Consider the following 17,674-nt stretch of genomic DNA (forward strand, 5'->3'; position numbering starts at 1 on the left):
CGCAAATCGCGTTCGACTAGATGTTCGAATGTGGAGATAGATGGTCCCCTATTGGAATTGGGGCAAAATAACGATTTCGGGCGGTAGCCTGAATCTTCAGACCCAAAGACAGGTTGGGTATATGTCATCAAGGGTTCACCTTGCAACGCCAACAGGGAGTCCATGTCGGACAGTACACAATATTCATAAAAATTCAGAGGTGGCAGATCTCCAGTATTTAATGAACTATTGGGGTCAATTGATTCCTCTGGACTATGTGTATTGTCCAAGGTTTGTTTTCCAGAATAAATCTTTTTTAAAGTCAACTTGCGTGTGAACTTTTGTAGGTCTATAATTGTTTCGAAAAGCTTAAAATTTTGACTGGGAGCAAATCCGAGGCCTTTATTGAGGAGGGACAATTGTGTAAATGTTAGTTCGGCACCGGAAATATTAATTACGTTATTAGGTACCCCTAATCGTATTTCTTCCGTTTCATTCTGCCTCTTCCCCCCTCGTTTCCTCTTTGATCTGCGCGTTCTCCCCGACCTTTTGTACCCATGTCTAAAAAAGCCGAGGAGGGTTTCCCAGAGGATCTGCTAGCCTTAGATGATGAACAAGATGGAGTAGCATTACTCTCATAGTGAGTCACATCACGATCTCTCGATTGTTCCCTAGATTTATCAAAGGAAACGGAATGAAATCTCGGTTCCGGGTCTGAATAATCTGACTCGAAACTAGAGGTTTCAATACGTTTGTTTTTGAGAATTGATTTGTTTGGGGCATTGCCTGTCCCTCTCCTTGAGTTTTGATTCCTGCCCCTAGGTGTACTGGAACCCGTGATCTCCCGAACAACAACTGGCTTTTGCCAGCAATAGATCTGATTTTTTGTATAATCAATACGATCCCTCTCATATTTGAGTTGTTTCTTTTCACTAATGATGTTTTCAGCTATTTCAATATTGGATGAGAGTGTTTTATCGTTCTTGATAAATTGCTTCCTTTTGCTGAAAGGCTGCAATTTAGTTTGAAGGATTTTAATATCAGCCATTAGGATGGATTTTTCTTTTAGCTTTTGCTGGATAATCAGTTCCATCAACTGTTTGGAGCAGGAATCAAGGGCTTGCACCCAATCTAGTTCAAATTGTTTATTCATGAAACCAAAGGAGGGTACCTTTTTAATGCGTAATCCCCTAGGGATACGCCGACATCTTATATAATTCTCAAGAGACGTTATGTCCCACCATAACCTAATATTTTCCGTTAAAAGTTTTTCAAGTTTGACAAAATGGTGTGTCAGGTCAGATGGTTCATCACAAATGACTTCTGACACACCATCGAACAGATGGGTTGCTTTCCTCAATCTTTTGGTGTCATCCCCACATGTATGAACATAAGTATTGTATTCAAGTTCTAATGCAACATTCTCTTCTCCACTGGATTCTTCCATAATTACAAAATAGAGAAAAAATATATATAATAAAATTAATCCCTTTAGAATAGGGGAAGGGGTATGCTGGTGCAATAAATGTGGTTGGTGAATTCCTGTATGATGAGTCAGAACATGCTGAATAGAAAAGTTCTATATATATAAAACATATAGTCATGCATATAAATATAAATATAAACACCCTGAATCTTCCAAATAGAAAAACAGAAAATTAAATAGATAATGGAATGAAGAAATTATTGTCCATGAATGTTCTTGTGGATATGAGCTGCCAGGACGAATAGAGTCAATGGTGATTGTGGGGGAATGAACCCCTATAGTCCGGTGCTTCTAAAAATCCATAAGTAAATCGGGGTGTATATGAGCAATGTCAGACACATATAGAGCAAAAAAGGCCGCTATACAGACATGAAGATCCTGTGTGAGGGGACCGGCAACAACAGCAGCATGCGGCAGAATGAGAGATAAAACCTGGGTGGGGGGCTATTACACAGGGAAAGGTATAGAGACAGGGAAAGAGGCAACCATAAGCTACCCCTCCCGTGTACTCACGAAACTATCACCTGCTGCCCTGAACCGACCCGGTCTGTTCACTGCCTGTGCCTGGCCGGTCCCGTCTCCTCGAGCGTCGCGCTGGTTCGTGACGTTATCCCCGAGGGCCGACAGCTATGCTGTGGATGAATGGAAACTGCACTGCCAAATCAGCGATCCTGAGTAGCCCTGGAACGAGTGCGAGGGGCAGATCCAAGCGCAGTCATCAGGAAGGGAAGTAGAAACCAGCTCCCAGCTCCGTGTAGTGGCCTGCGTGCTCCGCCAAGAATTGCAATAAAGATATCACTGTTTGTGATTTTAATTTATATGTTATTTTGTATTTTTACTTGTCACTTTTACCAATGTTGTTGAATAATCACATACACTGTAGTCTGTACAGGATCCTCCCAACATCAATTACACAACTCACTTATTGCCATTGCCTGTGTACAATTAAGTGTTGACCAATCAGGATAAGAATCCATGTATATATTTGACACCAGTGTAAGAGACCATTACTCTTTGATAAAGTTCCACACGGGAACGAAACGCGTCAGAGTGATCTCTGTGATGCGCAGCATTCTAGTTTAATAAAGCTGATTTTAACTATTCACGTTTGCGGTTGAATTCCTGCTGCAGTGACCGCCTACACACCAAAAAATCTTTATTGCAATTCTTGGCGGAGCACGCAGGCCACTACACGGAGCTGGGAGCTGGTTTCTACTTCCCTTCCTGATGACTGCGCTTGGATCCGCCCCTCGCACTCGTTCCAGGGCTACTCAGGATCGCTGATTTGGCAGTGCAGTTTCCATTCATCCACAGCATAGCTGTCGGCCCTCGGGGATAACGTCACGAACCAGCGCGACGCTCGAGGAGACGGGACTGGCCAGGCACAGGCAGTGAACAGACCGGGTCGGTTCAGGGCAGCAGGTGATAGTTTCGTGAGTACACGGGAGGGGTAGCTTATGGTTGCCTCTTTCCCTGTCTCTATACCTTTCCCTGTGTAATAGCCCCCCACCCAGGTTTTATCTCTCATTCTGCCGCATGCTGCTGTTGTTGCCGGTCCCCTCACACAGGATCTTCATGTCTGTGTAGTGGCCTTTTTTGCTCTATATGTGTCTGACATTGCTCATATACACCCCGATTTACTTATGGATTTTTAGAAGCACCGGACTAAAGGGGTTCATTCCCCCACAATCACCATTGACTCTATTCGTCCTGGCAGCTCATATCCACAAGAACATTCATGGACAATAATTTCTTCATTCCATTATCTATTTAATTTTATGTTTTTCTATTTGGAAGATTCAGGGTGTTTATATTTATATTTATATGCATGACTATATGTTTTATATATATAGAACTTTTCTATTCAGCATGTTCTGACTCATCATACAGGAATTCACCAACCACATTTATTGCACCAGCATACCCCTTCCCCTATTCTAAAGGGATTAATTTTATTATATATATTTTTTCTCTATTTTGTAATTATGGAAGAATCCAGTGGAGAAGAGAATGTTGCATTAGAACTTGAATACAATACTTATGTTCATACATGTGGGGATGACACCAAAAGATTGAGGAAAGCAACCCATCTGTTCGATGGTGTGTCAGAAGTCATTTGTGATGAACCATCTGACCTGACACACCATTTTGTCAAACTTGAAAAACTTTTAACGGAAAATATTAGGTTATGGTGGGACATAACGTCTCTTGAGAATTATATAAGATGTCGGCGTATCCCTAGGGGATTACGCATTAAAAAGGTACCCTCCTCGTTTCATGAATAAACAATTTGAACTAGATTGGGTGCAAGCCCTTGATTCCTGCTCCAAACAGTTGATGGAACTGATTATCCAGCAAAAGCTAAAAGAAAAATCCATCCTAATGGCTGATATTAAAATCCTTCAAACTAAATTGCAGCCTTTCAGCAAAAGGGAGCAATTTATCAAGAACGATAAAACACTCTCATCCAATATTGAAATAGCTGAAAACATCATTAGTGAAAAGAAACAACTCAAATATGAGAGGGATCGTATTGATTATACAAAAAATCAGATCTATTGCTGGCAAAAGCCAGTTGTTGTTCGGGAGATCACGGGTTCCAGTACACCTAGGGGCAGGAATCAAAACTCAAGGAGAGGGACAGGCAATGCCCCAAACAAATCAATTCTCAAAAACAAACGTATTGAAACCTCTAGTTTCGAGTCAGATTATTCAGACCCGGAACCGAGATTTCATTCCATTTCCTTTGATAAATCTAGGGAACAATCGAGAGATCGTGATGTGACTCACTATGAGAGTAATGCTACTCCATCTTGTTCATCATCTAAGGCTAGCAGATCCTCTGGGAAACCCTCCTCGGCTTTTTTAGACATGGGTACAAAAGGTCGGGGAGAACGCGCAGATCAAAGAGGAAACGAGGGGGGAAGAGGCAGAATGAAACGGAAGAAATACGATTAGGGGTACCTAATAACGTAATTAATATTTCCGGTGCCGAACTAACATTTACACAATTGTCCCTCCTCAATAAAGGCCTCGGATTTGCTCCCAGTCAAAATTTTAAGCTTTTCGAAACAATTATAGACCTACAAAAGTTCACACGCAAGTTGACTTTAAAAAAGATTTATTCTGGAAAACAAACCTTGGACAATACACATAGTCCAGAGGAATCAATTGACCCCAATAGTTCATTAAATACTGGAGATCTGCCACCTCTGAATTTTTATGAAAATTGTGTACTGTCCGACATGGACTCCCTGTTGGCGTTGCAAGGTGAACCCTTGATGACATATACCCAACCTGTCTTTGGGTCTGAAGATTCAGGCTACAGCCCGAAATCGTTATTTTGCCCCAATTCCAATAGGGGACCATCTATCTCCACATTCGAACATCTAGTCGAACGCGATTTGCGCATATTGGCAAAAGGGTTCACCTGTTCCAATGTTACAAAAGGGAATTTAACTTCCACTGAAATTCAAGAAATTACATGTATCAAAAAAGAACACGATTTAGTTATTAAGAGTGCAGACAAAGAAGGTGCTCTAGTTATAATGTCGAAAAAACAATATTTCAGTGAAGCAATGAGACAATTGAAAGACAGTACGACATACAGACCTCTAAAGAGCAATCCTACACCTCTATATCATCATGAACTGACAGAGTTGTTACACATGGGTCGAATCCTCAATGTTATCAGCAAAAAAGAATTTGATTTTCTTTCCTGTCCACATCCCGTGATTCCGATATTTCACCATCTCCCAAAGATCCATAAATCGCTGGTCGACCCTCCTGGCCGTCCTATAATAGCGAGCATTGGATCTTTGGGAGATGGGTTATCGCGGTATGTGGACAGGTTTTTGCAACCCCTTGTTTTTGAGTTACCCTCGTTTATCAGGGATACCACAGATTTCATTGCCAGCATACAGGGGATCACTTGGCACAAGGAATACAGGTGGGTCACCATGGATGTGACCTCCCTGTATTCCATTATCGAACATCAGCACGGCCTTGCGGCCATTAAACACTTTTTGGATTTATCTACTTTATCTATAACACATTGCACTTTTCTATTAGAATCTATTTCCTTTTTACTCACGCACAATTATTTTTTATTCGATGCACATTTTTATTTACAGACACTAGGCACTGCTATGGGCACGAGTTTTGCACCATCATACGCTAATTTATTTATGGGTTTTTGGGAGTCACAATTTATCTATCATAGTCACAATCCATTTCGTCAAAATATTGTTTATTTTGGGCGGTATATTGACGATTTGATTTTTATTTGGAAGGGGGATGACCATTCACTTCTTTCTTTCATTGATCACCTTAGCACCAACAATTATAACCTTAAATTTACTTATCAACACAATATTCATCATATTCACTTTCTTGATTTACTCCTGTATGTTGGCAATGACATGTCCATCCAGACAGATATATACAGAAAAGAAAATTCTAGAAATACACTTCTAAAGGCTCAAAGCTGTCACCCAAGATCTTTAATCAAAAACATCCCAGGGGCCCAATTTTTGAGGTTAAAGCGAATTTGCTCCGATCCTGAGGTTTTTTTACTGAGGGCCAGAGAAATGTCCAGCAGATTTCTAGAGAGGGGTTATTCCACTCAGGACATTACCGCTGCATTCAATAGAGCTGATTCTATTGATAGAAATACACTAATACGCAAAAAAGCAAGAAATTGCAAAACCAAAACTATGAACAATCAATCATTAGTCTCTAAAAAAGTGAAAAGTCCAATGTTTATTAGTACATTCAATAGTCAGTCACAGCAGATATGTAACATCATTTCCAAACATTGGCACACGTTGTCATTGGATAATGACCTCCGCGATATTGTGAAAAATTTTGTTACCGCAAAGCTAAAACACTGGCCTTTCATTTATCTCCAAGCATGTTTCAATCCGGTTCTAATGTTTCCAATGTTAGAAGTATACCTAAAGGTTTCTTTAAGTGCGGTCATTGTTCCATGTGCAGATACGCAGTACAGACAAAATACATTCTATATAATGAAGATCGCAATAAATATTACATCCAAACATTTCTTAATTGTAATATTACCCATGTAATATACGTTCTACAATGTACCTGTGGTCTTAAGTACGTGGGGCGTACTATTAGACCCCTCAAAACCAGAATTGCAGAACATGTCCGGTTGATTAGAAAAAGAGATCTAAATCACCCGGTATCCAGACATTTTTCTACATGTTCTGCAGGAAACCTCAATCATTTCACCTTTAAAGCCATAGAACACATACCATGCCACCCCAGAGGTGGGAACAGAGAAAATGCACTTAATCAAAAAGAGATGTATTGGATATACACTCTCAGAACTCTCCATCCCCATGGAATCAACATAGACTGGGAGTTGAAACACTTCCTTATGGGTTAACTAGATGGAGAGTCTCTGGGGGTGTATATCTGAGTACATCTCATGCATTATTCTACCTATTATAGTTTAATATACAAATTGGATTTCAATTCTACATGTTTTCCCCACGAGTCATGAATTATAATGTATAATTGCAATTTTTTTATAGTTGGTACCCTCTGTGCCTTCCATATATTAGTTTTCATAATTGTATTGTCATTCTCCATAGAACTATAATGTTATGATTCAATGATTCTTCAAACCCTTATTCATTTTTACTGTATATGATATATATTGATATCATAGATGCTGCAATTCACTGTTTGTGATTTTAATTTATATGTTATTTTGTATTTTTACTTGTCACTTTTACCAATGTTGTTGAATAATCACATACACTGTAGTCTGTACAGGATCCTCCCAACATCAATTACACAACTCACTTATTGCCATTGCCTGTGTACAATTAAGTGTTGACCAATCAGGATAAGAATCCATGTATATATTTGACACCAGTGTAAGAGACCATTACTCTTTGATAAAGTTCCACACGGGAACGAAACGCGTCAGAGTGATCTCTGTGATGCGCAGCATTCTAGTTTAATAAAGCTGATTTTAACTATTCACGTTTGCGGTTGAATTCCTGCTGCAGTGACCGCCTACACACCAAAAAATCTGTACCTGGCAGATACCTGGAATGTGCCACTCCTCACCACTGACAAGCCCCGTTGCGTTTACCTTCCCAGCCTGGGTTCATGCCTGGCTGACGGGCGGCTGATCTGTTAAATGATAATGATTAGGATTTAATAGGCTGCAATGCTTCGGGGGTCTACCAGATGGCATAAATTCATGAATTGTAATGCAGTATATATATATACTGTGCAGTATTGCAGCCAGCGGGAATAAAATGCTTCAATCCCTGCCTGGAAAATAACCCAATGCACTCGGGCAGAAAACAGTCACAAACCTCAATACACCCGGGTATACCCGAATTCGTGGGACTAGCCGAGCTCGAATAAAGTGTGTCACCAGTGTAGGTCTGTCAGGTGCCCCGCCAGCCCGCCGGGGACTCGCGTGGGGCTGGGGTATGAACCCTGTATGTAAAAGGATAAATCATGTATTTATGGGGTGGCACAGGGGGTGGGTAATGTATTTAATAAATAGAATGATGCTTATTGTGGGGCTGTGTATTGTTTTTATTGTGGGTACTGGGGGTGGGGGGAGGGGGTATTGGCCCCAATGTTATGTGGGTAGGCCTCCCTTGTGGGTACTGGGTGAGGGGGGTTAGGCCTCACGGGGTGGGGGTTAGTGTGGGAGGGTATGTAGGTGTTCCGAGTGGTGGGTGAGGGTGGGTTAACCCCTTAATGACTCTAGCGGTTAATAACCGCTATGGTGATTAAGGGGTTAGGGGACATTACATTGGATGTTTTCATTCTTGTGTCTGTTTTGCAGCAGCGGAGGGGGCATGGGCAGGATGAAGATGAGGATGGCCTTCATCGTGGCAGCCGGACATGGGTGAGTACTATATGTATTTAATGTATTGATTGGTGTTTATGTATTTAAAATGGGCACATTCACTTTTATCCATTTGTGGATAATAGTAATTGTGGCCATTACTATACTGTATGTGTTAAGGGGGGGTGGTTATTTCTTTATTATAATGTATGTATTTTGACATTAATTGGGGGAGGGGCACATAATTGGTACTGCAGGCCTGCGGGTAACACCCGAGGGCCCCCGCCAGCCTATAGTATCATTGATGTGCATATATGTGTATGTTAGGGGTTATAGGGATTGTTGGGGTTATATCTATACATATATATCTATATATATTTATTTATTTATATTCATTTATTTATTTATTTATTTAGATATATTTATTTATTTATTTAGTGTGGGGCTGCTGTGTGTGATTATTTTTTATTGTGGATAGTGGGTGTGGGTGAAGGGGGTATTAGCCACAACGGTGGTTGTTTAGGGCTTGCGGGTGGTTAGCGGGAGAGCTTAACCCCTTCATGACCGTAGCGGTATTAACTGCTACGTTCGTGAAGGGGTTAAGTGCACCCGCAACCCCCCCGCAAGCCCTAAACAAACAATAAGGGCCAAATACCCCCTTCACCCACCCCCGCTACCCACAATAAAGCTGGCACGGTGGGTTAACCCCTTCATTGCCTTAGCGGTTAGCCGCTAAGGTAATGAAGTGGGCTGTACATGCATTTTTGCTGCCTTGGATGCATGCCAGGGGGCTCCGGTGCTGGTATCAGCTCCGGAGACCCCCGGCATCAATCACAGGCAGGAAAAAGACCTGATTTTTTCTAAGTGTCGCTCTTGCCAATGCTTCTCCTCCACCAACTTGCCAACTTTAGTTGGCGGGACGAATTGCCGAAAAACTCTCAATTCTGGAGTGCCGATCAGCAGCGAGAAGCTGATCGGGGCTGCTTGAATTCAGCCGAGTTCAAAAAGTGCCGATAAGTGGCTTATCGGCACCTGGCTGCCGATAAGTTTTTATTGGCAACAAAAATTGCCGATTTTTCCCACTTATTTGCGCTTACTGAATCGGTAGGGCAAATTTGGCGAAAAAATGGCGATAAACGGCTTATCGGCGCTTACTACATGAGGCCCTCATCTTTTTGACTGAACCATCTGTGCTGGAGCAGGGATATTCTTAAAACCTGACCTCTTGGGGGGGCTTTGAGGACTGGAGTTGGGAACCACTGCTTTAAAGCTGCACTTCAGGCTCCCGTTTATTTTTTTTATAAGTTTTTATTTAACTTCAATAGTTTCATGTGGGCAATCTCTACTTACCTAAAAAACTGCATAGCTGCCGGTTAATTCGTTCTCCGTCTATTGATCGGCAAAGTGTGGCGACATCTTTAAATATGGGGAATGTAAATCGTTGCTATAGGAACAAGCATGCTTGTTAAAATAGAATACAAGAAAATTGGTGTTTCAAAGTTGCTTTTTTTTAAAACAGAAAATGCTAAAAGTATTTTTTCTTACTACAGAACTGATTTATTTATAAAAAATACACATGCAGGATATTGACTGAACTGCAGCTTTAAAGGATTGGTTATTAGCAAGGCTTCCTGGCAAATGGCGTAGGGCAGGGGTCGGCAACCTGCGGCTCCAGAACCGTATGCGGCTCTTTCCGCTCCTACTTATGGATCTCCGCAGGTTTCCGCTCCCCAGCTGTGGCCTCTCTCCTGAAATGTACTGCCGGAGGCTGCGGAGTGCAAGGCTGGCACTGGTCGGGCCTCTTGTTGCCACCGAACTCCGGTGTCTCCCCAGCTGCTTGTCGTGCCTACACTGTCCCACACTGGGCACTCTGATTCTGGTGTGCGCCAGAAGTGAATACTGCAACTTCCGGCGCGCGCTGACGTCACAGATTCCCAGTGTAGGACAGTGCAGGAGGCAGGACAGCAGGTGGGAGAGACACCAGGCCCGGCGGCAACAAGAGGCCCGACCAGCGGAGGCCAAAGGAGAGAGGCTGCAGCAGGGGGGGGTGGGGTGATGCAGGACAGTACTGGAGAGAGACAGGCAGACCTAAGGTAAATGTGTGTACATATATGTATGGGGGGTGTATGTGTGTATTTGGGGGAGTAGTGTGTGAGTATTTGTGGGGGGTAGTGTGTGTGTGCATTTGGGGGGGTAGTGTGTGTATGTGTGTATTTGGGGGGTAATGTGTGTATTTGGGGAGTAGTGTGTGTGTGTATTTGGGGATGTAGTATGTAAGTATTTGGGGGGGGCAGTGTATGTGTGTATGTATTGTGTATTTGTAAATGACAAACTGTTTTTCAGAGAAAAACAATGGGGGGAAAAAAACTAAATAAAGGGACTTATTATGGTGAGAGGCATTTTATTCCCCAACATATATTTTCCTGTCCCTAATTCCAATTGAAGTAAGTTTGTTGTACAGTATGTTAAGGCTTATTCAGGAGATATCTATAAGTGTGTACAGTATATGTATGTGTTTGTGGTGGTGTTATATACATGCATGTGTTTCGGCTCTCTGAATATTTTGGACAAATATTTTTTTTTAATAAAAGCGCTCTTCTTCCTTGAAAGTTTGCAGACCCCTGGACTAGGGGAACTTGAGCAGTCTGGGGGAGAACAGGGCACAAAGTAGGATTGCCTGCAAGTACAGTATGCACCCTATATTACTGTAGTAAAGAACTGACACACTTTTAGCAGCATTACTCCAAGATGTTCTCATTTTTCATGTCTGTCTGTTTGGATGAGAATTTACAGATGCCAGTGATGACAAACCTCTTATTCCAATTTTTAACAAACCTTCCTCTTAGCAACTTCCATCGATTGAAAAATGGCTCTAGTGACTCCACAACAACAGTATAACATTCGTCTAAGGTATGAACAGGGGTTTGCTATCCAGCTGAATACTTTTTAAGACACCAAATTCTAGCTTGAATGGTATGAAATAGACCAGCCCCAACTTTGGCAGAGGAGCACGTCAACTTTGTTGTTGCTGATTATGTTCCAAAAGCAATTGCAGTAGAGGAAATCGGAGCTGCCACATACAGTGATTAGTGCCTATTGCTTGTCATCAAAGCTGTCAGAAAAATAAACTGGAACTATTTCTTTTCTGACACTTGTCTGCAACCTCCTGAACAGACACCAATGCTGTCAGGACCAGGAACTGACAACATATACACCTGCATTCTTGAACGCTTGTCACTGCATCTCTGTACCAGTCACAGATATTCTGCCATACAACCACCTGACTATTCAACTGTGTATTTGACCTAACTCATGAAGGTAATCAGGTATAGTTAAAACCAGATAGCACTTTCAAGAAAATTTCATTTCCCCAGGCATTTATGCAAATTTTGAGGAACATATTCTATCATGCATAACAAACCAAGTAGAAAGCTTGATGCTTGTGGTACCTTGCAGTGACTTCTCTATCTACTAAGGATGTTCGCTGAATCCAAGCTCCACAAATTCTGATGTTTCAACTCTGAGCTGAGCAGATTGAAAATTTGCTTTTTTAAGTCGAACTGAGGGTTTAGCAGATCAATGATTTGGCGTTTGAATCTAACCGCAAGTCAAGTTCAGGGTGCACCCACATGCGTCTTTGCCATTATTTCCATCCTGATTTTAGTGCCCAGACATTAAGGTACAATGAGTGAGGCAATGGTAGGCCAGAGTTCCTAAATTGGGTTGAGTTGATTGCATTTATGGTCAGGATGAAGAGGTTTTTTGGATCATCTCCTTAATAAGGAGGCACTACTAAAGGGCAACGAGCTGCAATGCCCTTTATGACTGGCACAAGCTGCTGTAAATAATGGAAATTGTTAGGGTGTTGCAGCCTCACATGTTCACCGACAACCCATGACCATGCATCCTCATTAAGTTCAGCCCTCGTAACAATGTCCTAGCAAAGAAGACAATACACCGCTACTCACTAACGTTCACAAATGTCTTAACCTGCTTCCTACCCTGTGTCACTCTCATTCCCTTGTCCCATTCTCTATTGGGTGGTGAGTGTAGTTCAAGAGGAGAATGAACTGTGAGGCACACATTGGCCTTGTGTGCTACTTTGGTAGTAAAAGTGTGGGTGAGGGACCTTCCCTTGCCAGGAAGGGGGGGGGGGGGGGAGTGGTAAAAGTAGTTGCTCTGCTCTCTTACCAGAGCGGTTTCAATATACCTGGATAAGGTGATGCAGAGGGCTGACTCTGGCGCCTCTCTCAGAAATCACAGTGATTGCTTTTCATATGTTTTTGCAGTGCAGTCATTTCTAGGTGGTACGAACTCCTGCCCCTTCACACACTATGCATATGTTTTTTGGATAGCACCATCCATGTACATATAGCTTCACAGCAGTAATACATGTGACAAAATAATATGAGACCGATTTAGGAGACAGTGAATTGACTCTAGCAGCAATATTTAGGATATATTGTAGGTGACAAAGGTAAGAAGCAAGAAGGCCGATGAGTACTTACAATAGTTACAATAATTAAGACGTGAGAGAATTAAGGCATGCACTAGAGTAGCCATGGTGCATATACTATGCACTAGGCGTCACACTCGACTCCTCTCTCACATTCAAAGATAGCTAACATCTGTTGTTATTTCTTCCGCAATATTACCAAGATAGGCCCTTTCTTCTGTTGCTCGACTGCAAAAACTCTGACACAGACCCTCATTTTCTCCCATCTCGACTACTGTAACCTCCTACTGTGTGGCCTTCCTGCCTCTCAACTGTCTCCCCTACAATCTATCCTAAATGCTTCTGCCAGAATCACTCTACTCTTTCCGAAATCTGTCTCAGTGTCTCCCTTGTGAAATCCCTCTCCTGGCTTCCTATCAAAAACCTGTATCACACATTCAATTCTCCTCCTCACTTTTAAAGCTTTACACTCTTCTGCTCCTCCTTACATCTCAGTCCTAATTTCCTGCTATACACCATCCCAACTCTTGCATTCTGCTCAAGGTTGTCTTCTCTCTACCCCTTTTGTATCTAAAGCGCTCTCCCATCTTAAACTTTTCTCACTGACTGCCCTACACCTCTGACATGCCCTTCCTCTCAATATCCGACTAGTACCTCACTATCCACTTTTAAGAAACAACTCAAAACACACCTACTTAAGGAAGATATGAGTAGCTCCATGGCTAATAATTAACACCTCATACATAAACCTTGGTCTCTTGCAGATGCACTTTCCATTACGCCCTCCTACTGTCTCTGAACATTATTCCTACCAACCAAGCAAGCTCTTCGGAGCAGGGACTCCTTTTCCTAAATGTTACTTTTATGTCTGAAGCACTCTTGTGTTATTTATATTATTTGTTATTTATATGATTGTCACGTTTATTAGTGCTGTGAAGCGCTATGTACATTAATGGCGCTATATAAATAAAGACATACATACATATGTAGCGCTGTGTAATTTTGGGGTTACATGCCTCTCTCCTCCTGTGCAGTAAACCCTATTAAGAGGGCAGGTTTGCCAGGAGTAATCATGAGGTTTGTCCTCAATCCCCTGTGAGGTGTAATATGTAGCAAAGGAAATGACAGCATGCTCTGTGTCCACTTACAGTGACATAGGGGTGGTGCCTCCTGGAGCTATATAATATGTTAAGTTCTGCTGATGAGTCTGTGCAGTTCAAGTGTCAGGCTGTCAAGTGTTGCAGAGTGTGACAAGCTGACCCCACACTGTGCAGGGCTCTGGCACAGATTGTGGCCCTCCCTTAGGGGAGTGGATACAGACTATTCCCTTTCTCTTTTAGAGAGTCAGGAACTTCCTTGAGGTGGGCAACCTTGAACATGTGCGGCTAAAGACCGGCCGCTTTGATGGGCAGTCTGCCATGGAGTATGTTAATAAAGAGTGCCTTGATTAAAAGAACCTTTTCGCCTGATCCTGGAGTCATTCAGGGAGAAGCTGCACCCAGGGGTTCTCTTCCAGAGACTCCTCCCTGCTGTCGTGGGGACCTGGAAGAGATGGAGGCGCTGTACCAACTGTGAGTACGATCTCAACACTACCTCACGAGCCAGTCCTGGTGAATTCCCCAATACCATCAAGCGGGAGACTCAGGAGTCCTGTAAGCCAGCAGGTGCACCACACGACATGACCTGTTACTGGGGGCAGTATCCTCACATAGGGGTCAGTATGAGAGGGCCCATAAATACATATACCTTGTTTATAGTCTTAGCAATTGAAAAGCACATTAACAATGCTTAGTAACTCACTTGTGAACTCTGACTCAGCTAATGCTTTTTTCATGACATAAAAAGGGCCCATTTTGCATGATTCCTGACCTCGTGTGAAAGGTTTCCACATCTCTAGATACAGTATGTGTTTCATATCTGCTATTTGTCGGGATTTAGCAAGCTAATAGCAACTCTATTGTCATGCTACAAAATTCCATCCAGAGTAAGATTTTATTAAAAAAATTAATTCCAAAGCTATATAGAGACGTGTTTCAAAGTCTGCAAGGCATTGACGATTTATACCATGGTATCTCTGCACTTAATCAAAGATGTGAACAAGTGACCCTAATCAAAGTTAGTTCTTCATGTCAATCACTGCCCATTGGATGTCTTACTCTTCTTTGTCATCTCAGTCAGATTCAATTCCCACTCTCAGGCAAGCTGCACTGTGTGTATTGGTGGCTTCACCAAGAAGCATACGGTTGTAAATCTCTTGGAAAAACTAGAACAATATATTTTAAAATGTCTGACCCTCTTGCACTTTCCCCAGATTTTATAGCTTCTATTAATGGTGCCAAAATTATATGTGCACTCATGCTGATTATAGAGATTTCTTAGATATGACAGGACAGTACAGGAGATGCTGACAGTGGCACGTACAGTAGAAGTTGTAAAGAGCTGGAATTTAACTAGGTATGGGTGAAACTGTCAAAATTGTGGTTGTGCATTCCAATTATGTTTACTTATTATTTATTTATAAAAAAGTTTGTGTGTGCCGAGCATGTGCATTTTAGGTGAAATGTATTTGTGTTTTGTCACTATTTTGTCACAGAAATTGTATTTGTGATGGTGATGTTTTTAATTAAAAATCAAAACAAAATTTCAGTACCAAAACGTAAAGAAGTTTGACTTAGAACGCGCATGCGCCCCCCCCCGTTTTACTTATTTGTATTTCTATATGTAAAGTAACTGTGAATTCCTCATGTGTTAGTGTGTGTCTTTGTGTGTTTGTGTGCGCGCGTTTCGTGTGTCTGTGTATGTGCGTCTCTTTGTGTGTGTGTGTGTGTACGTCGGTGTGTATGTCTCCTTGCGTGTGTTTCTATGTGTGTGTGTGTCTGTGTGTGTGAGCTGGCGGCTAATGCGCTGGCGTCTCTGTGTGTGTGTGTGTGTCTGTGGATGTGTATCTGTGTTTGTGTGGGTGTATCTCTTTCTGTGTATGTTTCTGTGTGTGTGTGTGTGTGTGTGTCTGTGTGCATCTCTGTGTGTGTCTCTGAGTGTGTGTCTCTGTGTGTGTGTGCATCTCTGTGCGTTTGTCTGTGTGTGTGTATGTGCTGCGCCTGTGGTGGGTGGTCTTGCCTGTGGTGCACGCGCATAAACCCGGCACCTTCTGCGCAGGCGTGCCCGAATGGCGCCTACTGCGCAGGCGCGCCGAGTCATCAGCAATGGCTCCTGCACATGTGCGCCGAGCGTGGAAGACCTCCGAATCCATGCAAGCTGCCATACCGACCTTTTTTGCCAGCTGTGACATCACTTCCGGGACTGCATTTCCATCACCAACAAGTTAATTAACTCCAAGGAACATTTTCATATGGTAGATACCAGCATAGAAGTTTCACTTCAAAAATGTTTTATCAGGAAGTAATACTGTACATTGAGAGGGAATATGTATCTAAAGGCGCCTTTTAAAACAATAGCAATAAAAAGGATATGAAAACCAAGCCTGTTGGACGATCAGGAAATGACTCCTCAGGGTGTGCTAAAAAAAGAAAGCACAATACATAGCATAATACTGTTTTGTAAGAGGACAAACAACACTAATGACAACATACAGCTGAGAGATCAGATGGGGAAAATATTAAAGATAAAAACATTTAATAACAAAATTCATAAGCATACATAGACATATAAAACAATATGGACAATAAAAGATTATATAAGCACACTGCAGCACCGGTGGATTTGGATGTAATGCTCACTCACCAGATAGATATTGTAAGCAGGCAGTGGATATATTAGAGAGTATCCCCTCTCGGTGAAGTTGGCTGCATACTCCTGGGCGTCTCCATGGATGTGTGCACGCCAGCCGGCGTCTGAGCAGATGGTCTCACGCAGCACACTGAAAGGGACGCACAACTACTCCAGGTCTGCAGCAGCAGATTCAACACACCGTCACGAACACAAGCCACCAGCTCTCTGCAGTACAGCAACGCTGATTCGTTCTTGTCGTGGGGGAGAATCGCCAAACACAGTGATGCAGAAGTGCAATATACGCCACCCTACGCGTTTCGAAAGCTATCTGCTTTCTTTCTCAGGGGTATATGATATTGAAAGTCCATTAATGGTCCCTTAAATAGAGCGTCCATAATTAAATAAATTATTTTCACCTGCAGACTTATGCACATGCGCAATGAGGCAAATGAGTCAATTCTTGGTCAATGTTGTGTGTTCAAACACATGCGCAATGGAATAGTCTATGACAATGTTTATTTGTGCTGCTGCAGTCTGAGGACTCAGCTGAATACAGACAAGACATACAATACTATCTAATACAAAACAAAACAACATAATACATAGTGTGAAACCTTAATGTTAAATGTATGAACTTAATGTGAACACTAAAAATGGTGTGTGTAGAAATGTGTATTAACTATAAATGAATGTGCAGTGAATATAAAAATGTAAATAAGCTAATCACAAATATACTATATATACTAACAAAACTTAACCATGAAATGAAGTGACATGTATGAGTACTTGATGGATGTGTGGGTGCTAAACCTAGAGGTTAAATGTATAATTTTAATACTAATGTGTACGTTAAAAATGGTGTGTAACTATAAAAACGTGTATTGACTGTGAATAAATATATACTGTAGTGCATGTAAATATACTAATCACTAAAATACTATATATACTAACGTTAACCATAAAATAAAGTGACGTGTAAATGTTTAATAGGTGTGTAGGTGCTAACAATCTATAATAGATAGACTAAACAGAGATTAGTATGTGTAAGGAATTTATCAAACAAGCGTTCAACAGCTATAGGTACTTGGACAAACAAATGGACAACTTGCAGAAAAATTGCAGAAAAATTGCAGAAAAATTGCAGAAAAATTGCAGAAAAATTGCAGAAAATGGATACTAA

Source organism: Ascaphus truei, chromosome 4, assembly GCF_040206685.1.
Source record: "Ascaphus truei isolate aAscTru1 chromosome 4, aAscTru1.hap1, whole genome shotgun sequence".
NCBI lineage: Eukaryota > Metazoa > Chordata > Amphibia > Anura > Ascaphidae > Ascaphus > Ascaphus truei.